General features: G+C 60.9%; 1 protein-coding gene across 3 annotated transcripts in view; it reads right to left on the reverse strand.

The window, feature by feature from the left end:
• Positions 1-24,469, reverse strand: part of CXXC5 (CXXC finger protein 5) — a 36,482-nt gene extending 12,013 nt beyond the window's left edge. For 2 of the 3 annotated variants that reach the window (XM_039559702.1, XM_039559700.1), the window contains exon 1: positions 24,406-24,469. The gene's annotated coding sequence lies outside the window, so the exon portion shown is untranslated. Of the gene's footprint in view, positions 1-24,335; positions 24,356-24,405 lie in introns of those variants that run through there. The other variant, XM_039559701.1, reaches the window with a different exon arrangement.
• Positions 24,470-25,238: the final 769 nt, after the last annotated feature.

Below are 25,238 nucleotides of genomic sequence, written 5' to 3' on the forward strand. Positions count from 1 at the left end.
TATCCCTACAGGACACCCATCCATGGTGCCTGATAACCAGGTGCCTAAGGCAAAGACAAGCCTGTTATTTGCAAGCCATCACCTCTGTCAACCCAACAGCCCCCAAGCTCTGCTCTCTGCATTCATCCTCCCAAAAACTGGTCCAGCCAGAAGATCCACTCCTGGATGTACCATGGAAGTTACCATCACCCACCACCTTTTCTCCAGATATCAAGAGAGGACACCCAGGCCTGGGGGGAGGTTTGGACAGTGCTGTGAATGCTCAGGCTCACCCTGGGCAGGTTAAAGAGCCAGAGATATGATGGGTTGAGGTATGACAGGTTGCCAGATGGGCAACTCACACGGACATAGTTCATCTCTCGTGCTCCAGAACATCCTTTGAAGGGCCAGTCGTGGCAGCCACTCTGCTTGTCTCTGCTGCCGAGGTGGCACTGGGGGATGTTAAGAAGCCAACTCCTGAATTAAAAAGGCTATGGAAGATTAAATCCAGCATCTGGAGTTTGCCCTGGAAGCAGATGGCGAATCATCATGGTGCACAGAGTGCCTTTCACCCGTCTCCTCTTTGCAGACAGCCACTCGGCCCCGGTGATGCCCCCCAGGAGCAACTCTGGACACACACAGAGGGCGGGCCAGGATGTGTCCTGCCAGGGACATCCTCAGGGACAGCGTGGTGAGGCCATGCCACATCCTGCTGAGCAGGCAGGGGGTGACGCCACCTCCCCAGGTGGGCTCCCTATGCCAGGGATCCAGCGAGGGTGTATTTTTCCCCCACTGGTGGTGGGTTTTTCCATGTAACCCCATGGCTGCTGCAGGCTTCCCAATCTGCCGGCACAGCCACACCCTGATGCCTGACTCAGGCGACACCCCAGAGCCTGCTGCCAATGTGCCCTGGACTTCCAAGGAGGTTATCATGGTGGAGAGGACAAGGAAGTGCCCAGGGATACCACTGCCTCCGTGCACATCCTTGAACCTCACCCTGTGGCCCTGGCACAGCTGGAGCCACCACCGCAGGGACCGACCTGCGCCCGGGGCTGCCCCAGCTGGGAAATGTGGCTGCGTCCTGCCTCCGCGGGGTGGTGGTTACGGATTAAGGAGTCTTAAATGTCAGACGACCAGGCGCTCCCTGGAAATCCACTTATCTCCGCTGCCACTCGGAGCGGCCAGAGCCGGGCGGTTATGGAGATAACGCGATTTGAAGCGTCCACCCGAGCATTGCAGGGCTGCGGGTGCCCTGCGGACAACGCCAGGCACCTCCTCCCCTCCTCCGCTCGTCCAGCTGCTGCCCAGAGAGCCGGGTGACTACCACGCTGCTCAGCCCGGGGGCTGCACCCACCTGCATGGTCCCCCCCTTCCCCAATTCCGGGGGATGAGGGAGGCTTGGCAGCCTGGGTGCTCATACATCCCCCCCTGTGCCAAAGCTGCACCAATTCGCTGCCCAAATCCTAAAACGACTGTAACTAAAACCTACCAGATTGAGCCTGGGGAAGAGCCCCCCCCGCCTCTCCCCCCTCTCCAAATGGGATTGAACAGATCTGCTCTCACACGAGCCCAGCTCGCAGCCAAGCAGCATCTGACATTCACGCGCCGTGGCACGGCTCTGCCGCTCGCCCACTCCCACCGGCTTTGGCATCGCCCCGGAGATGCGCCATCAATCCCAGCCCAGCAGAACCCCTCCTGTCCTCTGCAAAACTCCCCCAGACCTTCCTGGAGGGACTCCAGCTCTTTGGTCCAGCTGGCTCCCCGTGTTCTTGTCCACCAAGTGAGGTCCCCAAGGTGATTCAGGGCTGTGAGGTTCAGGGGGCCAGGCAGAATGACCCCAGGGCATCGGGGACAGGTGGGCAGGGGCAGGCGCTGCCCGGTGGCAGATGCCAACAACAACGGGCATCCCGGCAGGACCCCCAAAGAGCTGGGGGGCTGAGGATGGCTTTGCCCTGGGGAGACCCACACAGGCCAAGCTAAGACATGTGAATCGCTCCGTTAACAGATGGGGTGATTACAGCATCAGTTACTTGGGGTCTGACTGACAACCAGGTCATGGAGACACCCATCAGCATGGGCTGAGTGAAGGGAAGTTAATTAAAAATAAGAGGAAAAGTTGTGGGCACAGTCGCATGGGAATACTGGATGGCAGAGAGCCCCAAAGCCATCAGTGCCACCTTCAGTGGTGTTCCAATCTATACGTGCCACCTCCAAGTGTCACCTCCAATTGTGCCTAAATCCATTAGTGCCACCACCAAGTGCCACCTCCAGCAGTGCCCAAATCCATCAGTGCCATCTCCCAAACCAGCTCCAGACTGGAGAGACCCCCTTGTGCTCCCAGCTCTCTCAAAACCTCATCCCTCCACATCCCACCAGGCAGCTCCATGGTGGCAGAGCACAAACCGAGAGGCTGCTCCAGATCCCAGGAAAGCTGGCACTGGGATAGGCCGGTGCACCCATGCCAGCCCCGTGTCACTGTCACCACTTGAGAGCGCCAGGGCCAGCTCAGTGCATTTGAGTTTGGCCATTAATGGGTGGTGGGGACCTTATGGTGCTCAGTGATGAGATCCCAAGTGCCCACAACCCCTGCTCCTGAAGGCAACCGCTTTGGAAGAACCACTTTTCCCAGCAGGAAGGGGACGGCCCTGTCGGAAAGCCGCCGGCCTTGTCGGAAAGTGGGTCCGCAGATGGCAGCTATTGACAGATGTCTAAGAGGACGGCGAATAATCCCGTCTTCCTCTGGGAGGATTCGGGTCGCCCTCGCCCTCACCGGGGGTTTATCCATTGTCTGGATCTGCCGGCGGTTGTTATTTTTGGTCAGCACCACGTTTTGCTTGGCCTCGCTGGCAGGAGGGAAATAGGAGGAAGAGGAGAACGGGGAGGAAGGCTGCTTGGCCAGGGCTCGGTGGGGGGGAAGACCAGCTCAGCTTTGGGAGGGGACAGTGAGGCACCCCACAGCCCTCAGGGAGTCCGAGTTGGTCTCCTCCCAGCCTCACAGCCTTGCTGAGCACAGCCAAAACTCACCACAGTGATGGGGCTGGCACCATCCCATCCCCACTGGTGCCCAGGGGAGTTGCTTCCAGTAAGCCCAGTGGGCCAGAGAGGCTTGAGAGGTTTTGGGGTACAGGTTTTGGGGGGCAGGAAGCAGTCAGGGTTCTCTCTGACACCAAAACCAAGTGCAGGGGAGCTCTGTGAGGGATGGACAAACCCTGCCTGCAGACCCACATGTGTCTCAGGTCCATGCAGATGAGCCAAAAAAAGCTAGGGAGCTTCAGGAAGACAGATCCCCAACCTGCCCGGACCCCCCAGGCTATGGACACCCATCCCTCACACCTCACCCCCAGCACTGCAGCATCCCAACAGCCGGCCAGCCCTGCTGGCAGATCCTGTCCCCCCTCGTGGCTTGGGCCCACCAGCACCACAGGGTGCAGCTCAGCCAGCCCCTGGGATCCGCACCTGGATCACTACAGAGGCCCTGGCACAGGGTGCCCAGAGAAGCTGTGGCTGCCCCATCCCTGGAAGTGTTCAAGGCCAGGTTGGACGGGGCTTGGAGCAACCTGGGGTAGTGGAAGGTGCCCCTGCCCATGGCAGGGGGTTGGACTGGCTGATCTTTAAGGTCCCTTCCAACCCAACCATCCCCTGGTTCTTTGATTCTATCCTTCTGAGCCAGGTACAAGGGGAGGCACGGGCAGAGCTGGGGTAAGAGCACCCAAGAGGATGTTCCTAGGGAGAAGACACACAGAAATGCCCCAAGACTTTGCTTCTCCCCATCTCCCCAGCAGTGATGCAGGGAGTATCCCCCCAAGGCAGGGCTTGCCATCCTTCTCCATGTCTTTCCACCATCTCCCAGTTGCCTGCAGAGCAGGAAGACGGTACAAAGATGCCTCCCCGCTCCGTGGGATCTTGCTCCTACAAGAGATGGAAGGCATGAGCACAAAACTGCCTCTCCCTAGTTTTCCCCACGCTCAGCACCGCTTGTCATTCAAGCAAACCCCGTGGCCTTTAAGCTGCCAAGGTACCAGAGCTGCTCTGGAATTGGAGTTCGCTCGGCTCCTGCCCTGGAGCAAGGAATCTGAAACGCTGCCACTGGAAACGAAACAGAGCATCCGTCATTTTACTTGCCAGAAATATATCCAGCCCCCAAAAAAAGAAATACTGCCTGCAAAAGAGCCAGCAACAAAGCCCTCGATTCCACCGGTGAAGCAGAGCCCGGCATCGGGCATTTCCACTGGAATCCTGATTCTCTGCCCAATTCAAAATCACCCAAAATAAAACGAGCAGCAGGGTCGGGTTATGGCCAGAGGGGCCAGAAGAAGGGCACCAGGTCATAATCAGGATGGCTGGTGGGGACCAGAAGTTCTCACCTAGGATGCTACAAGGAAAATCCATGGGTTTGGAAGGGGAAGAGGCAGGTGGCAGAGGCAGGGCTGGAGGGGATGAAAGGTCCAAAGGAGCACAGTGAAGCCCAGGCAGCCCCGCTGTGGGGATGTCCAGGGGAACCCACCCTGCCTGCAGCATCCTGCCTGCAATCCTCCCAGGCAGGGAGGGAGGTCATCACCCCCAGCCATTCCCGGTCGCATCCCCAGGAAAAGCAGCAGCTCGTTCCCAGCCAGCCCAGCCCCCAGCCCAGGCACGCCAACCCAAATATCTGCGAGAGGCGCTCCCCTCCCTGGGAACGGCGACTCGCCGCAGAGTTCACATGCCCCAGCAATGCCTGATTAAACTCCCAAACTCCAAGGGAATACCCCTGAGGCTGTCTGAAGATAAGCTAGGAGCTAGGCTGCTCTCAGGAAATGCAGGAACTGGGAAAGAGCAATCCCTTTTTTTTTCCTTTTAGATCCAGAATAACACAGAGCAAACCCTGGTGCTCTCTAGCTCAGACACAAACACTTGCCTGAGCTCGCTCCTGTGCACCCTGCAAGCTTCCCACTCCCTGAGACATCACCGGTGGCCGAGCCCTGCTGCAAGCCAGGTCCTGCTGGAGGCACTGGGGACGGAACCAGAGAGCCCAGGACAACTCCAGGCAGCACTGGCGAGCAGGCCAGAAGGTGCTGAGCAAGAGGACAGTGCTGGAGCCCTGGCAGAGGGGAGGGTGCTGCCCAGGCCATTGGGAGCCAGAGGATGGGGACACTTGCTGCCAACACCTCCAGGACCGGGATGCTTGGCAGGTGCCTCCACCATTTTGGTTCGCCCTAGGGCACACCTCAGGCGCTGGTTTCACTGGTCCTCGGGTCACCTGCACCCCTCACTGTCTTTTCCCCCTCCTTGGGCTTTTCCACGTTGGATGGTCATATCACTAGACCCAGATCTCCCAAGCCATCCGCACACTCAAGGGCAAGGGCAGTCAAGGAAACCACATTAATGCAACACCCAAACAAGCGGGCAAATTGGAGCATCCTGGCATCAAGAGGAAGATGATACTCCTCCCTTCTGCACCTGCTGGATCCCAGGGAGCAACCAGCATCTCATCCTCCAGGAGAGCAGAGCCACCGGGAGGGTTTGTACCACATCCTGGGGACCAGGGAACCCCAGGGGTGCCCCATCCTGGCTGATGGTGGGGACACTGCAACACTGGCATCAGCAGTGACCAAATGTCCTCAGACACAAGGTCTGCCTTCAACAAGGACCACGGCTGGGGTGTCCTGCACCCAACACACAGCGTGCTCTCGGGTGAGCAAACACACCTGAGGCCGGAGGGCACACAGGGACTGACCCAAGCCAAGCTCTCCTTCAGAGATTCCTCTTGGGTATCTTTCTTGGTTCTTAACACTTCTTCAAGAATCAGCCTGAAATGGAAGGCATCTTCCTTCCCTTTCATGGCAGTAGAGGATAGAAAAACAGCGCTCCTGGGCAACCTGATGGCAGGAGTTATTAGGAAAACTGTTCCTGGAAAACTGTTCCCAGAAACCTGTCGGGCCTGTGATGGGGTGGCAGGGCAGGGAGGTGTTGTACCACGGCCCAGCTTCTTTGATGACTGGATACCAGTCTGGCTGCAGAAAGCACTGGGGCTGCTGTGGAACACTCAGATTGTCCCTGGGGGTCCTGCACAGCCATGAGACCCCACTGTGGACTTTCCGTACATGAAGGGGGCATAGAAGAACGGTGGATAGAGACTTCTCACCATGGTCTGCTGTAACAGGACATGGCACGAGGGTTTTAAACTGACAGAGGGCAGGGGTAGATAAGGTATGAGGGGGAAATTCCCTGTGAGGGTGGCACAGGGTGTCCAGAGAAGCTGTGGCTGCCCCATCCCTGGAAGTGTTCAAGGCCAGGTTGGACAGGGCTTGGAGCATCCTGGTCTGGTGGAAGGTGTCCCTACCCATGGCAAGGGGTGGAACAAGATAGTCTTTAATTAGTCTTTTCCAACTCAAAGTATTTTCTGATTCTATGGCAATTTTTAAAAAGCACAAGTGAGGTGGGGGAAGCTGGCAGATCTTAAAGAACCAACCCCAGGACAGCTGGAAAGCAGAGCTGAAGTCCTGGGAAGGAGGAAGGGCTCACCATCACCACCACCAGCCACAGCATGGGTCAGGATGGGAGGGACCCTCAGCTGAAAGAGCTGCAGGACTCACAGTAAGAAACAGAGAGGTTCACTCTATGATTGTAAGGAGAGCAACCACGGAAAAACCCATGTACAAGCTGTCACAACACTGAGGAAGATAGGGAAGGGCCACAAGACTGAGCCTGGGGAAGCTGAAGCATGAAGGAAACACTGCTTGGTGGGAGCTGGAAAGAACTTATCGCACTGGAGATGTGCTCTGAGGGGACTGATAGCAGGGTGTGAGCATCTGTCTGGGCTCACTGCTCCTTCCTGGCCCCAAGCTCTGAGGGGCTACACTCAAACTGGAGCTAGATGTCAATGCTTCCTTCCCTCACTTCCCAGGTGGCAAGCTGGAATGACAAGGAGCAAGTTGGATGTAGTTGATGCCTGACATGTGGTGGCCCATCCATTCTCCAGCAAGCCCGGGGTGGGTTCAGGAGTCCCAGCCTGCCCTCAGGACCTGCCTGCCAGATTGGTGACCCCCCTTGCAAGAGAACCATCCTCCCTCACCAGGGAAGGGTTTGACCCTATCAGGGTTTTCATCTCTTCTGAAAGCCAATATCCATATCCCCATTTCTGGATGGGTCTTCCCACAGGCCTGGCAAGCTCCAGGCAGGGGAGGGAAGTTCCAGAGCACAGAGCTCCCAACCCAATGGGTTCCCACTGCCTGCTCTCAGCTTCCATGACGGACATCCTCCTCCACTTGCTGCTTCCCCAGCCTCCTCCGTCCCATCCCTCCTCCCTCTTCCCCATGCCAGAGGGCCCTACACCTTGCCCTCAGTGGCATGATCCATGGAGGATAAGCCCGAGCAAGGCTGGGGGATGAGCAGGGGCTGTGGGATGAGCTGGGTCAGGGAGTGCCCACAGGATCCATCCCTCAACAAGCTGGAGCACCAGTGGGTATGGACTTGTAGGTAGTGGATTCAACAAAAAGAAACCCATCCTTGGGTCTGGAATGAGCCACTGGAATTTTAGGGACTGTCCACAACATCTCCCTCAGTGTTCTGACAAAGCTGTTTTCATCCCATGAGCTTCACAAAGACCTCTCTGAGGGGGAGAAGGGGGTTTCCTACTATCATAGCTCCTGGCACTTTTGACATACGGTACATCTAGGTTAAGGGTAGAAAAATTCCCAAGCAATTCCTGACCAGGTTCCCCTCAACCAGTGTGGCTTCCCCATCCTCATCCCAGATGGACCTACCTGTACTTTTCTCCTGCACACCATGATGCTGAACGACAGCACCCGGAGGGGGAACACCCTCCTCTGAGGATTTTTCAGACAAAAAATGTACTTTTTCACCCTGATGATGCATTTGAACAATGCAACAAAGCCAAATCCTGGCGCCAGGGCTGCAGCCCTCCGTATCCCAAGGGAAGCCGCCGGCACCCACGCTGGGGATTCAGGATGGGTGTCTCCAGACGATGGCCACGGGCATCCTCGCGTCCCCGCAGCAGCACTCCCGCTTCAGCTCAAGGGGTTTAAGCTGAAGCAGTGCAAGTCCCTGCTGCAGCCCCCGAGGTGTAAGGCTCCCTGAGCTCTTAATGGGCTTATGGAGCTGCTGGGACCAGAGCAGCTCCCCCAGCACAGCGCCCAGGGGGACTTACAGGCATCCCCGGCTGGCAGCCCCCCGCGGCACCGCCCGCCGTCCCTGGCACAGCGGGGGCCGCCCGCCAGCCCCGTCCCAGACGGTGCCAAGTGCTCAGCCTGCTCTCTCCCCATCCCAAATCCTACACGCCTCCTCCTGTTCGCCTCGAGGACAAAGGTGGACGTGTGTGTCCCCCAACCCTACAGCATATCCAATCCCCCCAGGCCATGCCACCAGCCTGGCACCCACACCTCCCTGCCTGCACCTGCAACCTGTGCCCCACAGCTGCACCCCACTCTGGTCCCTCCTTCGGTGCTCACCCCATCATCACTGTGCACCCCCACATCTCACCCTACCCCGCACCCCACATCTCACCCCACATCATCACCCAGGGCCGCGCTGAGCAGCAGGAGCAGGGGGGGCCTGTCACTGGGGCAGGAGCAGCTGCAGATCCCCCCCACTCTGGGAGTTCAGACCCCCTCAAATTCAGGCTGAGGGTGAGAGGAGCATGTACTACTCAGCCCAGTAAGGCTGGAGGGGCCAGCACACCATCCCACGCCATCCCTGGGAAATCCTGTTTTTCCGGGCTTGGATCAAGCACAGTGGACTGGAAACAACGGCCAGCAGGAGCGGGGCCATCCAGGGAAAATCCTACTGGAAAGCAGTAAAACCCTATTCAGTAAAACCCCATTCTCAACCAGCACAAGTTTTGGGGAGGCAGCCCTGGCTGGATGCACTCTGGCAGGGAAGGCTCTGCCCTGCTCTTCATCCTGTTTTGGGGGTTTGGACTTTGTGCCTTTGGGTTTTTCCAGAGGGGAAGTATTTTAAAAAAGCAAAAAAAAAAAAAAAAAACCCCAAAACCTAAGAACGTTACCGAGCTCCTGTGAATTCCCTATCAGCTGCTGTACACGCACATGGCACAGAAAAATCCTTAGCAAATTCCTGCTGAAAAATAATAAAAAAACCAGGAAAACCCACCAAAGGCTGAGCTTGCCGGACACAGCGCGCCAGGAGAGGCTGACAGAGCTGTTACGGTCTATTGGGCCAATAATCCACAAACTAAGACAGATTTATTGTACATGGCAGATCCTAACAGCTCCAAAGAAACCATCACTGTCTCCTGGCGCTTAAAATTCACTTCCTTGGGGGGGGAAAAAAGGGCCAAAATATGGCTTTACGAGATAAGATGCGTGGTTGGACCATTCTGTGACAGGCAGAAGCCTGTGCAAACACACACACGGCTCTTTTTTTCCTTGATATATAAATATATAAAATATCTCCTCTTCCAAGGCAAGCGAGACTGCATTACCCGTCGGAGCGCTGTCCTTACCACCGGATTACCCGGCTTGGTTTCACCTCCCTTAGCAAGATGGATTTGCAGGGATGTTGTTTCTGCCTCGATATTACCGATCAAAACCAGGGGGAGATAAAAAATGGAGTTAATTAAAACTAAATTGAGCCCCTGCATCCATCTGGCTTGATGGGATGGGTGAGTTTGGGTCCCCTCTCCTTGGAAGGTGTAAGGATCTGAGAAGGGAGATGCTGGAGGGGAAAGCAGGCTCTTCGCACTGGCATGACAGTGATGGCAAGCCTGGGATGGGGCATAGCTTGGTGTTGATGATGATGATGATGGTGATAACAAAAATAATAATTATATTAGAAAGGTCAGAGCTGGTGCTTTCCCTGTTCCTGGCAGACAGGACCTGAGCCAGTGTGGAGCAGCAGGCCAAGAGCGGGATCAGCCCGATCCCGTCGGTAATTGTGGCGTCTGTTCGAATCTCCGCGACGCTGGAATTCACGCTGGGCCCGGCTCAGAGCTTGCCGGCGGCTGATCATATCGGACGGGGATCAAAGAGGCTCAGCTTACGGCTTTAGCGCGCCGCTCGTCCCAGCCGGCGCTGCCACCCAGGGGGGGCCGGGCTCCGCTGGCCCCGGGGGGGGCCGCGCACCCGGGATGCTCCTGGGAAGCTCGGAGGGTGCGTGGGAGCGAGCATCCCTCAGCGGGGCGATGCCTGGGGGATGCCCGGTGGGGCCGCCAGCCCGGAGCCCCCCAGGCATGGCTCCTGCATAATGGGCCGGCTGCGCCGTGTGTTTGCCCTGACAGCCCCCACCAACCTCCGGCTGCGCCCCAAAACCATCATGGGGGGGGTTTTGGGGGGGGTGGGCATGGGAAGCTGGAGCAGGCAACCAGGAGAAAAGCTCTTGGAGACTCGCAGCGATGCCCACGGGCAGGGATGGGTGCAGGGAGTGGGGGTTGCATGGATGGCCCAGCTGCAGTCCCCGACTGCACCCCAAAACCATCCCAGGGGTGCGAGCAGTGGGATGCTGGAGCAAAGGACGAGTGCAGCAGCTTTCAGCTGCCCCCGGAGCGATGCCCGCGGGCAGGGACGGGTGCGGGGGGCGGTCTGCGTGGATGCTCCGGCTCCAGCCCTCCGGCCGGCGGTACAGCAGCGGGAAGGGATGTGCCGGGACTGGCCGGGTGGCTCCAGGGAGGGAGTTGAACGAGTAATTAGAGCAGGAGGCTGTGAGTCAGCAAACGATGCGTAACCTCGGCGAGGCTGACAATGAGGCAAAAGATGGCAGTTTCGACCGAGAGCGCCGGCTGAAAGGGCACATTTAGATATGCAAAAAGCAGCAACTCCTGACAATCCCAAGGCTGCGACCCGCTCTGCAACCCGTGCTGCTCCGGAGCCACCGTCTGCCCCGAGCTCTCGACGCCTTCCTCCAAAATCATTGTGAATAGAGACATGGGTGGGCGCAGACCAAGCCCCACGGAGCGAGGTAGTGGGGATCGCTCCCAAAAAAAACAGCGGTCAGGGGAAAACACCGGGCAGCCTCTGCTCCAGCATCCCATGCTGCCTGGAAAGTGCGATAGAACCACACTCGGCAGCTGACCTTGCTCCGGGTGCCCCGGGGAGAGGCGCAGCCGCGCTGGTGGCGATGCCCCTGGCACAGCCGCTGCGCTCCAGGATGGATATCAAGGTTTGGCTTGGAAGCAAACCCCAGCTCCAGCCACAGGCTCGTTCCCCCCCGTTTCGGGGGTGCATCAGGGCTGCAGGCAGGTAGGGCCCCGCCGCACAGCCGCCCTCGGCGAGGAGAGTTTAATTAACCCCGGAAAGCGATCGTTAAACGGCCGGCCCGGGTAATCGATGCGGAAGGGGCAGCTTTGCTGCCGAGGGACCATCTGCTCCGGGGAGCGATGGCGGCTCCTCGTCCCGCCCCCGTCACCCCTCGCCTGCCGGGAAGCGGCCGCCGCCGCCACGGGGCAGCTGCTTTGGGGGCCCGATCGGAGCTGAACCCCGGCCAAGGCATCCCGGGGGGATGGGAGCTGCCCCTCGCCTCAACCCTCGCTTCCCGTAAAGCCCCAAGCCCCAGAGCCACGTGATTTCCGACACGACGCGGCCCCCTCCGGCACAAAGCCCACCGGAGGGTCCCTCCAGAGCGAGGCATCCCCCCGCCCCTGACAGGATGTGGCTGAAGCAAAGCTGCGCGGGGATGTGGCCAAGCACCCTTCTCGCCCCACAGCTATTTTCACCCTTGAGATGAGTTTGTGGCAGTCTCAGCCTTGAGGGCACAGGGGGTTTGTGTGTTTTGGAGCACCCAGCCCCCTCCCCCCCTCCCCCCCCCCGCACACCTATGGCCGCATTCCCGGGCAAATACTCAGAGGGATGCTCTCAGCATCCCGGCATCACCCAGGATACGTCATCCTGGCCTAGGGCACTGTGTCCCTTCCCAGCCCCCAGCACCCCCAGGCCTTTCTCCAGCCCTGAATTTCCAAGTTCCTCTGCATTTCCACCCAATAAATGATGGCGGGTGCTCAGGGGCAGCAAGGCTGGGTGTGGTGCATCTGCTCCCGAGGGACTCAGGAGTTACTCCCCACTACAGGGCACTGACTCCAGCTCTGGGATGGGGTTCCTGGGCAGATCTGGGATGGACACAGGGAGACCCTTCACCCCTCACCCCATGGTCATCCCCCAGGAGAGCTTTGGGAAGCAGCTGGGGGTGCAACCAAGAATAGCATCCCAGGGCAAAGCCAGCCAGGGGATGGAGGAGCATGATTTTGTCCCCCAGGATGGGACCTGGGAGAGACCAGTGTCCCCAGGGGTGTCCCTCTCCTATGAGGAGACCTTCTGCCATCGTCACACCCCGACCAGCTCCCAGTATCAACACATCCTGGGAAGGCTGGGGGGGCCACGGCACTGGCATGACCCTATTGGGGTGATGCAGACCCTGGGCATGGAGCCACAGACATCTTCCTCCTGATCTGGATCTGTCCCCCACCCATCGGGAGGAGAGGAGCATCCAAGGAGGGGGAGGGCTGCACACCCCTGGAAGAAAGGAGCCCAAAGGTGCTTCCAGAGGAAGTGCTGGCACAAGGAACAAGCCCTGGAACACAGCACAGCCCTGAATCCAGGAAAAAGCCCTGTCCCATCCTCTGGCCTCACCTGGAGCAGAGGGGATGGTGCAGCTGCTGCTGGCCCAGGCATGGGCAGGGTGTCAGATGGGTCCCCAGGCCAGCCAGGGCCAGCAGGGTTCAAGGTGACCTGCAAAGCACAGAGTGGGCATATGCCCTCCTTGCCCCATGGATGGAGATATCTTGGGCTCCTGTTCAGCTCCCCAGAGCTGCAGACCCTTGGAAAGGGGACCGTGTTTCTCCCCACTCCGATGGCAGCAGCTCAGCTGGCAGGGGATGGCACCCCTGCACCCACACACACCCTTCCTCACACACACTGGCACCAGTCTGAGGGCCACCCTGCCCCAGGCAAGATTCAGTTTCTGTTTGCCAGGACCTTTGGGAGAGCAGGCTGAGGCTCCAGTACAGAGTTGGCTGGGTGAGGGTTTGCCAGGACACCCACCACACCTGAGTTCCCAGAGGAACACTCAGGGATGCTCCTGGTACCCCAGCATTGCCCAGGGTACCAGCACCCAGCCCCTGGACGCGGGGATGAGATGACCCTTCCCATCCCTACCTGTCTGGGCAGGGATGCCCATGGCAGCCCAGTGGGAGAGCAGCTGGAACACTGTGGGCAGGAGGCAGCAGGGAGAGCCCTGCAGAGGAAGGGGGATGCTCTGCTTCCACTGCAGGAGGGAAACTGAGGCAGGGAAGGGCTGGGATGGGCCCACACCCTTGGTGCAGCACGGGGACCTAGAGCCAGCTTTTCCTGATACTTCCCATCCAGAGGCCACTCCGTGCTGAGGACAGGGAGCAAAGACAGAGCAGGAAGAACCCCCCGCCCTGGCACTGCCAGACCCCAGTATGGGACGTGAGACAGGAGCACACCCTCAGTGAGGTGCCCCCCCAGCCCTCCCAGGAAGGATCCAGCCCCTCAAACTGGGGCTCAGCCCCAGAACAGTGCTTAAACCACCCCCAAACCACTGCTCAAACTCTGAGCCGGTACTCAGCCCCCTGAAATAGTGCTCGGCCACCCAAACTGGTGCTTGGTGGCCAAACTGGCTCTCAGCTTCCCAAAACAGTGCTCAGCTCCCAGGCCAGTGCTCATCCCCCCAAGCCAGCGCTGAACCCGAGTGGGTGCTGAACACACCAGACAGTTGCTTCACCCCCGAGAGGGTGCTCAGCCCCCCAAAACAGTGCCTGACCCTCAAGACAGTGCTTAGCCCCCTGAACCAGTGTTCAGCCACTGAGCTGCTGCCCAGACCCCAAATTGGGGTTCAGGCCCCCAAAACTGTGGTTGAGCCCCAAGCTGGTTCAGTCTCCTAAAATGCTGTTTGACTCTCATGCTGGTGCTCAACCCCCCAAAACAGCAAACCCTCAAACCAGTGCTTGACGCCCAAGCCAGTGCTCAGCCCCCCAAAAAGCCTTACCCCAGTGGAGGGGCCAGCCATTCCATGGTCCACCCCAAGGACAGCCACTCCAGTTTCCTCCCAGTACACATACTGGTCACATGGTCCTTCAGAATGGCCAGACAGCCCTGAGGGGGTTTCCCCAATTCCTTTCACCCCTCCATCACCAAAAGGACACAGGAGCACCATGGCAGGGAAGCCAGTCCCTTCTCAACACCCTGGCTGTGGGAAGGGACATGTCCCCCACTCTGCGTCCTGCAGGGAGCTCCTTGTCCCCTTTCCCATCATTTCCCATGGGAGCGGGATAGACAAGATTCCTGGGGCTCTGCTGGGAGTATCCCTGGCCCCTGAGCCATGGAGGGTGAGGGGCCTGGACAAAGGTAAGGAATATTAGGCACGAGGTCCCTGGTTATCCTTGGAGGTGGCTGTATGGTGGGATGGTTTGTGGGATGCAGACCAGGGACATTGGCTCGCATGAGAGCACATCCAACCTCTAATGGAGGCAGCTGCTGACTGTGGGGGACTTATTCCCCACTGCCAGGGTGCTTTCCAGCCCTATCCATTGAGTTATCGGCCTTTGGGATGAGCTCCTGAAGCTGCCCCCACACAGCCCAGTGCCAGCTATTCCCAGGATTAGGCTGGCAGTAGTTATGGATACGGTTGTCCCCCAAAGCACCAACCACAGGCAGCCTGGGGACCCCCAGGGAATGGCCACAGGCCCCCCAGTTCCCCCATTCTCCCAGGTTGCCATTTCCCCCCCAGCTTTGGCATCTCCAGACCCCCAGACACAGCCCCCATCCCTGCTCCATCCTCACATCCGTCCCTGCTGTCCCTCACCCCTAATCGAACTGGCTGCCGCACAGACTCATCCCAGTTTAATCTTCATGGTGCATCAGGCACGGAAAAAAACACAACGATTTTCCTTTTTTTTTTTTTGGGGGTCTTAATCTTTACCTGGGGTCAGATTTACCAATCCTCCCACTAATCCCCCAACGCCTTCTCAAAGCAAAGGGCCCCCTCCTCTGCCAGCCTCGAGGGAGCGAGTCCAGGGAGCACCCATAGCCCCAGGGTGCCTCGGGATTAGCACTCCAGGTGACTGCAGTTTTTCCCAACGAGGTGGCAAGGCATGTTTTTAAAGGCTCTTTTTATTTAAGGAATCTGAATGTGGTGGGGGGAGGGAGATCACAAGGCAGTGGGGAGATAGGGGGAAAGCCTGGGGATCTCGGCTCCACTGACAGGCTCGGATTTGGGGAAAATATTCGGGGAAAGGATGAGAAACCACTTCATAGAGAGGATTCAGTGCCATTCCCTGCCTCAGTTTCCCCGTGTGTAGAGATGAAAGGTCACCCCCTCTCCCGGGGACTCAGATGGCACCAGCTGCCCCTGAACAACCTCCAGGTCATCCCTGGTGGGGCAGGACTGGGAATCACCCCGGACCTGCAGATGAGAGGATTAGGGGGCTGCAGATGTGGGGACAAGAGTTCCCGTGGATGTGGGGGTGCTGGCATCCCTGTGGACGGGGGGACACAGGGCTCTGCAGAAGGGGGGCAGGGGGAGCAGGGGGCTTTGTGCGTGGGAGGCTCTACAGAGAAGGGCAACAGGGGATCTGCATATGGGGGGACAGGAGTCCCTGACGATGAAGGGACACAGAGCTTTGAAGATGAAGGGACAGGGTTCTCAGCAGAACAGGGGGACAGGGAAGCCTGAAAGTGGGAGGGAACATGGGGCTTCGAAGATGGGGGCACAGGAGTCCCTAAAGAAGTGGGGACAGGGGTCCCTATTGATGAGGTAACAGGGGGCTCTGTGGAAGGGGACAGGGGGCAAGGGTGACAGAAGGAGGGGACAGGGGCCCTGGCAGATTCAGGGGGACAGAGGAGAGGGGTCCCTGCAGGAGGAGAGGTCAGAGATCCTTGCAGAAAGGAGGGGGGCACAAGGGTCTCGCAGACAGCAGAGGGACGGAGGGGACAGAGGTCCCTGCAGAAGTAGGGGACAGGAGCAACAGAGATCCCTGCAGATGGCGAGACAGGGTCCCTGCAGATAAGGGAGACAGAGCTCCCTACAAATCCGCCCTTTCCACGCCAACCTCCCGCTGCGTCCCCCTCACACCGGGGCTGCCCCCCAGCTCTGCTGCGGCGGGGGCTGCGCAGACCCCCCCGGCTCGGTGGGAGGCGGCGGCTGCCCGCAGCCCTGCCCTGCCCGGGCCCCCGCGGGCCTCGCACCCCGGCGGCGCTGGGCGAGCGGGCTAACCGGGAATGGCAGCGCGGCCCTCGCCGCGACACCGCGCACGCTCCGCCGCGGCCGGCACCTCGCCGCGCCAGCCTGGAATTCGCAAGCTGTCCTGATGCATTAAAGCGCAAACGCCTGGCGCCCAGCTCGCAGCCCTGTGCCCGGCTGTGCCAGGCCATGGCATCCCCTCCCCGGGGATGCCGACACGGGGCCAGCTGTCCCCGAGGGCGGCCAGAGCCACCATCACCATCTTCATGCTCCGCGTTTATTTTTCTCCCCCCAGCCCCAGCTTTAAATAGCGGAACGGGGAGAGGGTGCCAGGCTCACGCTGTCACTGTGGTGAGGCAGGGGACACTAGGGACATCAAGAGTGGAGGGTCCCCAGCAGTGCTGGCACTGGGAGCAGGCAGAAGCCCAGCAGCACGGGCGGCAATGGAGCCCCTTCCAGCGGGCAGCACGTTGTGCCAACCCAGGGCACGGAGGGAATGGGGACACACAGACAGACACGGATGGACAGAGAGGGATGGGGTGCTCCGCTTGCCATCCCAGGGACAAAGGTATGGGACCCCGAGATGGGTGCCATGGCACCCCTGCAAGGACCACCCTGGAGAGCCAGACAGAGATGGGCTGCAGTCCCCTTGGACAGCACCCATCCCCTGGGGATACCAGGGTCCCCCCTCCCCTGTGCCCATACTCACACTGCACCCCTACAAGTCCACTCCCTACACCGGGTACTTCCCACAGATGCAGGAGGGAAAGGTGGGGAGGGACAGCCCAGCCTGGCACTCACAGTTCGGTGTCCAGCCAGCACCCACCATCCCACATCTCCCACCCTGATGCCTTTCAGATTCCCTGAGACTCCCCACGACCACTGTCACGTGTGCCATGGGATCCCCTCCAGGTCCTGGAGGGCACTGGGTCCACTGTGAGAACATTGGGCACCTGCCAAGGCTGTGGGCAGAGGGGACACCCCAATCCTTGGCACACGCTTGCCCACGCACCGGTGATGCTCCCAAATTGTTCAAGAACCCAACACCCACCCTGTGGCCAGCGGGACACATTCATTCCCCAGACAGGCAGGATGGGCTCAGCCGGCTGTGCCGATCCCAGCCAGAACAGGGCAAACAGCAGCGGGATGCCCGTGGGAGGAGGGAACGGCAACAGCCGGCTGGAATAAGAGTGTGAAGAAACGGCTCTTGCGTGCTCTGTCCGGAGCCAGCTAACGAGGCCATATTTGAAATGCTTCGCATACCTCCGGTCATCAGATTAGTGAGATGCAGAAGGTAAAGCAGAGGGCAAGAGGAGCGCTCCCAGGCAGCGATCCTCGGCCGGCCGCCGCTCCAGCCCGCTGCGGGAACTGGGGGAAAAGTCCCCGGCTGGCAGCGGGGCACAGGGCACCCCAGGAGTGATGGGTGCTGGGATCTGCCTCCCTGCTGTGATCCCAGCACAGGCACAAGGGAAAGGTGGGGAAGGACAACCCAACATGCTGCCATGGCCTGGCCACCAGCCACTGCCACCTCCCCATGGCCCAGGCAAGGCCTGGCCCTGCTGAAAAACATTCCAACATTTTACAGGGGCTTACGGGAAAGTCAGAGAGAGACTTTTCACCAGGGTCTGTCATGATAGGACAAGGGGTGAGGGTTTTAAACTGAAAGAGGAAAGTTGGATATTAGGATATTAGGAAGAAATTCTTCCCTGTGAGGGTGGGGAGGCCCTGGTGCAGGGTGCCCAGAGAAGCTGTGGCTGCCCCATCCCTGGCAGTGTCCAAGGCCAGGTTGGACAGGGCTTGGAGCACCCTGGGATAGTGGAAGATGTCCCTGCCCATAGCAGGGGTTGTAACTGGATGATCTTTAAGGTTCCTGCCTGCCCAAACTGTTCTAGTAGCCTATAGACGGAGCAAGATCCCACAGAGCCTCCAAGCATCATCTGTGGGCACAGCTCGCTTGCCCTTCCCAAGGCATCACTCCTTGGGCATGAATGGTCCTCGCTGGCCCTGCTCCAGATCCAGGAGTGGCAGGGGAGCAGGAAGCTGCCTCTGAGCAGCAAGTGGGTGCAGAGGAGTAAGAGCTCTTACAGGGTGAGAGCACCTGGATCTGCAAACACTTGGGACCCTTCAGGGTTGAGATGTTCAAGTGAGAATGTCTCAGCCTTCAGGATGTTCAAATGAGAGACTCAGCTTGGGTCTGGACCCCAAAATCCCATCTCTGAGGGAGAGAAAGAGGCACAAAGCCCACAAGGGCAAAAAGAAGTGAGAACCAATGACACCAAGACCCTTGGGGACACCAAGAGACAACCCGGGGGCTGAGTGGATGGAGCTGCATTGTTTGGTTGAGCATAGACAATGACTCCACAAGGAAGACTGTGGGAGACAGATATTGCCCAGATATCCCTTCAGAGGCATGGACTCAAGGCAGGTTTGCAAAGGCAAAACCGAAACATCCATCAACGACAGTCAGGCACCCACAAACCAAGAATGACCAGGGACAGCAGCACCAGAGGAGGCCAGAGGGGAACGTGCCCAATCTCATCACACCTGAGCACAAACCCAATCCTCATTCCAGCAGGGGCCATCCTCAGGGAGCTCAGCACGTGCCAGGGCCAGCTGCGGGTTTCATGGGTGGCAGCAGCCACCAGAACCCACTGGAGTCACTCACAAGGCCAGGACTGCCAGCCCTGTTGCCAGCCCTGCCACCACCCAGGTGACAATCAGCCCCTGGGGACGAAGCCCATCTCAGAAGTGACCCAGAAATGACAGGGTACATCTCACCCCGTGGGCAGGTCCCACCCTTCACCCACCGAATATATCCCAGGGCTGTCACAGGGCAGGGCCAGTAACCCGAGCCCTTTTCCAGCTCCCACCTCTCTGAGCTGGGAGGGTGGAGATGGAAAAGCACATCCTGCTTGGAAAATCAGAGAACAGCTTTTCTTTTTTCATTCTTTGCCACCACTTCCAGGGTCACGCATCCTCCCGTGCCCGGGCCACCACACTGTCAGCATCACTGTGGGGAGGTGATACATCCTCATCCTCCCAGCACAAAGGATGCCCCAGCTCAGGCGATGGAAAATGCTTTGATACAAATGACACTGTTCCAGGACAAGGACATCGAGCCAGACCCACACATCCCAAGGTGATCCCACAGCCTGGGAGCCATTATTCCAGTCTCGTTTCCATGCCATAACCATGGATGGTGGAAACCAGGGACACCAAGGCAGCCACTGGAAAACCTGACCTCAAAAATCCTTTTATCCACATAATCACAGGCTGCCACCCATGTGCAGCACAGGCTGTCATCTCGGACCATCAACACACTCCACCTGCTTGCAAGCCATGGGAAAAGACAAGCAGGGATGAAATCACTCTAAAGATATAAGGGATGCACCCCTCAGCACCCCAAAAGGAGAGACTATAGGGCAGGCACACCACCAGCATTGAGCTGTTGACAGACCCCAAAGCTTTTCAACTGTATATATCAGGCACCCAAGGGCCCGTGGCCAGGGTAAACGTGCCCTTTGGACTTTCCCAAAGGCAAAGGGACCCACAGGTCGCCCTCAGCCACTCACTGGGGTCACACCGTTCTGCTGCCTGCTGTCCCTGGAGCTCTCCTGGGGTTCCAGCCCCATGGGTGTCCCAAAGGCCACAGGACATGGATAGGGATGCAGGCTGCTCCTCACTCACATGCACTGATGCTCCCCCAACAGGCCCCCCAGGACAGGGAGCCACAGCCTCCCCACCAGGACATGTCCCTCTGCTGAAGGCAAAGGCAGCTGCAGAGCTGATCCCCACAGCAGAGCCACTGCTGAGCAGCAGCAAACTCACATTTCCTCCACTCTGGCCTGGCATTTCTCACTGGCCACATCTGGAGGTGGTTCCTCCTCCGGCCACCCCTTTGCCCACCTGCCTCTTCCCTCATGCCCCTCCTACACCCCTGCTCCCTGCACCAAATCCCAGACTGGTTTGGGTTGGAAGCGACCTTAAAGCCCACCTCATTCCACCCCCTACCAAGGGCAGGGACATCTACCACTGTCCCAGGTTGCTCCAAGCCCTGTCCAACCTGCCCTTGGACACTTCCAGGGATGGGGCAGTCACAGCTTCTCTGGGCACCCTGTGCCAGGGCCTCCCCACCCTCAGTGTAAAACATTTCTTTCCTATGTACAAGTTAACCCTGACCTGTTACGGTTTAAAACACTCACCCCTTGTCCTGTCACTCCAGGCTCTTGTCCAAAGTCCCTCTCCAGCTCTCTTGAAACCCCTTTAGGCACTGGAAGGAGCTGTAGTCTCCCTGGAGCATTCTCTGCTCCAGGCTGAACATCCCCAGCCTGTGTCCAGAGCAGAGGGGTTCCAGCCCTTGCACCATCTCCGTGGCATCCTCTGGACCTGCTCCAACAGGCCCCACATCTGTCTGGGCTGGAGACCCCAGAGCTGGATGTGGTGCCCCAGGGGGGTGTCACACAAAGCAGAACAGAGGGAGCACCCCCTCCTCACCCTGCTGCCCGTGGTGCAGCCCAGGATACACTCGGCTTTCTGGGCTCTGAGCACACAGTGCCGGCTGACGTCCCATCTGTCACCCACCAGCACCCCCAGACATTTTCCACAGGGCTGCTCCCAGCCCATCCACCCCCTGGCTGTCCCCACACAGGTGCAAGACCTTGCACTTGGCATGGTTGAACCTCCCATCTTCCTCCTTCCCCATCACCTGCCTGGCAGGAAAACAGCTATTGCCACACACCAGCTACTGCCAGCATCTCCATCCTTTCCCGAGCCACCACAGCCCACCATTCTCATGTCCCCAGCTGGGTGGAGGGCCAGCCTTTTCCTGGGATAGTGGCTCCCATCCTCCTCCCCAGCCTGGATGAGTTTCAAGAGCACCAATCACTTTGGGGACACCTGGCCCCCCCTGGCTCCATGCCTGGGCTCTGTGCAGAGAGGTGGCTGCAACGGGCAGCAGTGACAACTGGGAGTCCCACAAGACCCCCCATGCTCCCAGGAGTCAAAGTCGAGTCAGGGGAAAAGGAAGGGAAAAGGAGAAAAAAAAAAAAAAAACAAGCCTTTTGAGTGTAATATTTTAGTTGAGCACCAGAGCATGAGTAAAGGAGGGAGCTTTTCGTGGTCTGGTGAGTTTAAGCTATGAGCTGAAAGTTTAACTATTAATACACTTAATCAAGAGGTTGTTCCTACAGCCGGGATTTGGGAAAACAAAACAGGGAGGCAGGGGAACGGTGCCACCCGCTGTGGCCACCCCGGGGAATGTCCCTGCTGGGGGAGGTGGAGGGTCCAGGACCAGCTGGGGCCGGATCCAGCCTCGGCCAAGCCTTGCATGGACACACCAGGAGGTGCCAGGTGCTGGCTGTGAGGGCCAAGCACCCTGCCCTCCCTCCAGTGCCCCACACAGGAGATTTGTCAGAGGGGACAGTTTTGGGGAGAGGATGTCACCCCCAAACCCTGCAGCATCCCCAGGTCGCAGACAAGCAGCACCTGCACTGCTGCCACCTGCCTGGAACGGCCCTGGTGACACCAGGGGATGCCGGTGGGTGAGGGACCGCCAGGGTGGGGGATCCCCAAAACGCTCCCCACACCTCCACAGCGTCTCCCCTGACATCCACCTCTGCCACAGAGGAGAAAGAGGAGGGACAGGCTGGATTTTGAGGTGCAGCACCCAGAGCTCCTCTCCTCTGCCCACCCACCTCGTGTCACGGGCAGGAGGCACGGGCAGGAGCGCGGGGAGGTGCGGGCAGATGCCTGGCAGCGCGGCGCCGGCTGCCCGCATCCCCACCACAAAATCCATGTCAAGGACGCCCCGGCCGGCTCCTGCCTCTTCCCACCGAAGCAGGGGGGAGGACGCGGGGACGTTCGTGACGCCCGGCACAACCCCCCCACCCCCTGCCTGCACATCCCGCCAGGCAAACAGCCCCCCCGACCCTGCCCCCGGGGCCACCGAGCCCCGAACGGCGCCGGGACCAACTTCTGAGCGGCACCGGCGGGTCCTTTGTTACTTTGCTTTTGTTGTCACACGCCGGCGCGTCCCCGTCCCCATCGTCCCGTCACCGTGTCCCCCCCCATCCCTCCCACAGCCCCCCCCCCAAGCGGCGTCCCCGAGGTCAGGGCGCGACATCTGCCAGCGCGACGGGGCGACGCCGCTACCGGCACCGGGGAGGGGGGCGCAGCGCCGGGGGCATCTCCGGGGGTACCCCGGCGCGGGGACACTTGGGGTGACACCGCCACCGATGGGGATGCGCTGCGGCGGCCCCGCGGGTGCCGCTGGAGGAGCCGTTTCTCCAAAGCTTTTCCCGTTGGGAATGCGAAGGACGGACGGACAGACAGAGGGACGGAGCAGGGTTTCCATGCCTACCAGCGCTCCCGCTGAGCGGGACCTCGGGGAGAGTCACCCCCCCCTTTCCCGTCCGATCCCCTTCGCCTCGGCCCCGCCGGGGGATGCAGCGCAGCCCGCGGGCAGCAGCGGAGACCGGGGAGCACTGGGGGCCGGGGCGGAGGAGGGGGGGGGCCGGAGGGGTCCCCGTCCCCCCGCAGCCCCAGGTGCGGCCCCGCCGCCGGGCTGGGGGCCGGGGGCGCGGACAAAGCGGCACAAAGGGGCCGCTGACACAGCAGGGCCCGTTTCCAGAGAAACAAAACTTCCGCCGGCCCCGGCTCCGCGCCCCAGGTAGCCGGGATGGGCATCCCCCCGCGCCCCCCCAAACGCGGCCTCACCCGCCCTCCCACAGCACGGCATCCCCCATCACTCCCCCAGCCCCCCCGGCACGGAGCGGCGGGGGGTGAAGGTTGCCCGGCCGGGTCAGCGCACACGCGGGGCCGTTACCGCAGGATGTGTGCGCAGCTTTGTTTGTGCGTGGGATGCCCACCCCCCCATCCCCATCCCACCCCCTAACCCCCCATGCCACCCCCCCATCCTCCTCTCCCCAATCAATCATCCCAGCAAAGAATAACCCGACCCGAAGCAGCCCCGGCCCCGCAGGAAGGACGCTGCCGGCTGCGGGATGCGGTGGAAAAAAAAAAAAATAGGAATAATAAAATTAAAATAAAAGGGAAAAAAAACCAAACCAAAAACCAATACCCCACGCCTCCGTGGGGCGCATGGGGCCGCGGTTCGGCGGAGTTTGAGGCCGTAATTCCCAAATTCGGGTACAATCCACAGCCCCCACGGTGGTTCTGGGGCTGGTGGCACCCACGCCGGTGCGAACGAGGGATGTTCCACGGCGCGATCGCGGTGGCTCGATGGGTGTCGGGGTGCGTGGGGTACGTGGGGTACCCTCCCCGCCGCGGGTGGGGGAGCAGGGGGTTTGGGAATCCTGTCTGACGGCAAAGCGGGGCGGGGGGGTTCGTTGGGAACGGGGGAGATGATAAAGTTGGGTGAGTTGTCGCACATGGCTGGGCGATGGCGAGCGGCGCCGCTCCCACGGCCACCCCGCGCCCGGGCACCGGTGGCGGAGCCAAACTGCCGCGGGAGCCCGGCGCACCCCGGGGAGGCGGGAGCGACCCACGCGCGGACACCAGCACGGGGTGGGGGTCCCCCCGCGCCCCCCACGCGAGCCCCACCGCGGGTGGCAGCGCCGGCCCCGCTGCCCACCGCCTCCCCCCGGCGCCGCCGCCCCCGCCGCCCCCCGGCCCCGCCGCCACCATTGTCACCCGGGAAACCACCGGGCGCTGCCGCGGCGGTCCGGGGCGGCGGGGGGAGACGTGGGGGGTTCACTCCATCCCTCCCCACGGCTCCCAGCGCATCCCAGCCGGGCTGCGGGTACCGGCAGCGGGGTTCAGTCGCAACCGAGAAAAACTTTGCTCGTTACCCCGACGTCCCCCCCCCCCCCGTCCCCTCCCATCCCCGGGAAGCGGCGGGGCCGCTCGGGCGCCGCGCAGGCAGCACTGGCCGGGCCCGACGCGGGCAGGCGGGCAGGCGGCCAGCTCCGGCCCCGCCGCCGCCGCGGGCAGCCCGGGCACGGCGCCGGGCAGCGGGGCGAGCCGCGGATCCCCCCCGCCAAACTTTTTCTTCTCCGCCACCTCCCTTTCTCCGACAGCCCCCCGACACCCCCCACCCCAACTCCGCCGCCGGAGCGCCCCGGGGGCCGGCACCGACCGGCGGTCCGGGAGCCGCCGCGCTGCGGGCAGCGCTGCCGGGAGCGGCGGGGGGCTGCCCGGGCGCCGGCGAGGGGCAGGAGGGGAAGCGAGCGGGGTAGGGAGGGGAAGGTCAGCACCTGCCCGGGGCCGGGGCCGGGGCCGGGGAGCCGAGGCGGGCTCGGTGCCTCGCCGCCGCCGCACACCCACCTCCACATCGCCGCTCGCTCTGGGAGTGCGCAGCCCCCGCTCCGCGCTGCACGGCGCTGCCGCCGCCGCCGCCGCTGCCCGCGGCTGCCGGCAAAAACCCGGACCGGACCGGGCCGAGCGCCCCGCGCCGCCGGACACCGCGACACGCCGCGACACGACACGCCGCGCGCGCCCCCCGCCGCCCCGCGCGCGCGCCGCCCGCACAGCCAGCCTCCCCCGCCCCGGCTCGCCCGACCCCCATCGCCGTGTGGCTACACCCATCGCCAGTGTCCCAGCCGCCCCCACGGGTGTCACCCCGCTGCGCCGTGGGCCAGCCGACCCCGCGGGTGGCGACAGAGTGTGACCCTCGTGTCCCAGCCACCCCCCACGGGATTTATCCCGCTGTGACCCCCGTGTCTTACCTACCCCCCCGTCACGGGTGTCGCCGTGGTGTGCCCACCCCTCTCCATGGTGCCCCAGCCACCCCCACGGTTGTCACCGCGCTGTGTCCCCTCGTGTCCCAGATGCCTTCATGGGTGTCACTGTGCTGTGCCGCCCGTGGGCTGTACACCCGACACGGGTGTTGCTGTGGTGCGTCGCCCTCCGTGTCCCAACTGCCCCCCCCGCCCCTCCCCGAGTGTCGCTGTGGTGTCCCAACCCTCCATGTCCCACACGGAGGAGATTGGAGTGTGTCCCCCGTGTCCCATCCACCTCCACGGATGCCAGCCTGTTTGTACCCCCTCCACGTCCCACCTGTCCCCCACAGGTTTCCCCTCACTGTGCACCCCGTGTCCTAGCCGCACCCATGGGTGTCACCATGATGTCCCCCCACCATGTCCCATCCACCTTACTGT

Source organism: Corvus cornix, chromosome 13 (genome assembly GCF_000738735.6).
Source record: "Corvus cornix cornix isolate S_Up_H32 chromosome 13, ASM73873v5, whole genome shotgun sequence".
NCBI lineage: Eukaryota > Metazoa > Chordata > Aves > Passeriformes > Corvidae > Corvus > Corvus cornix.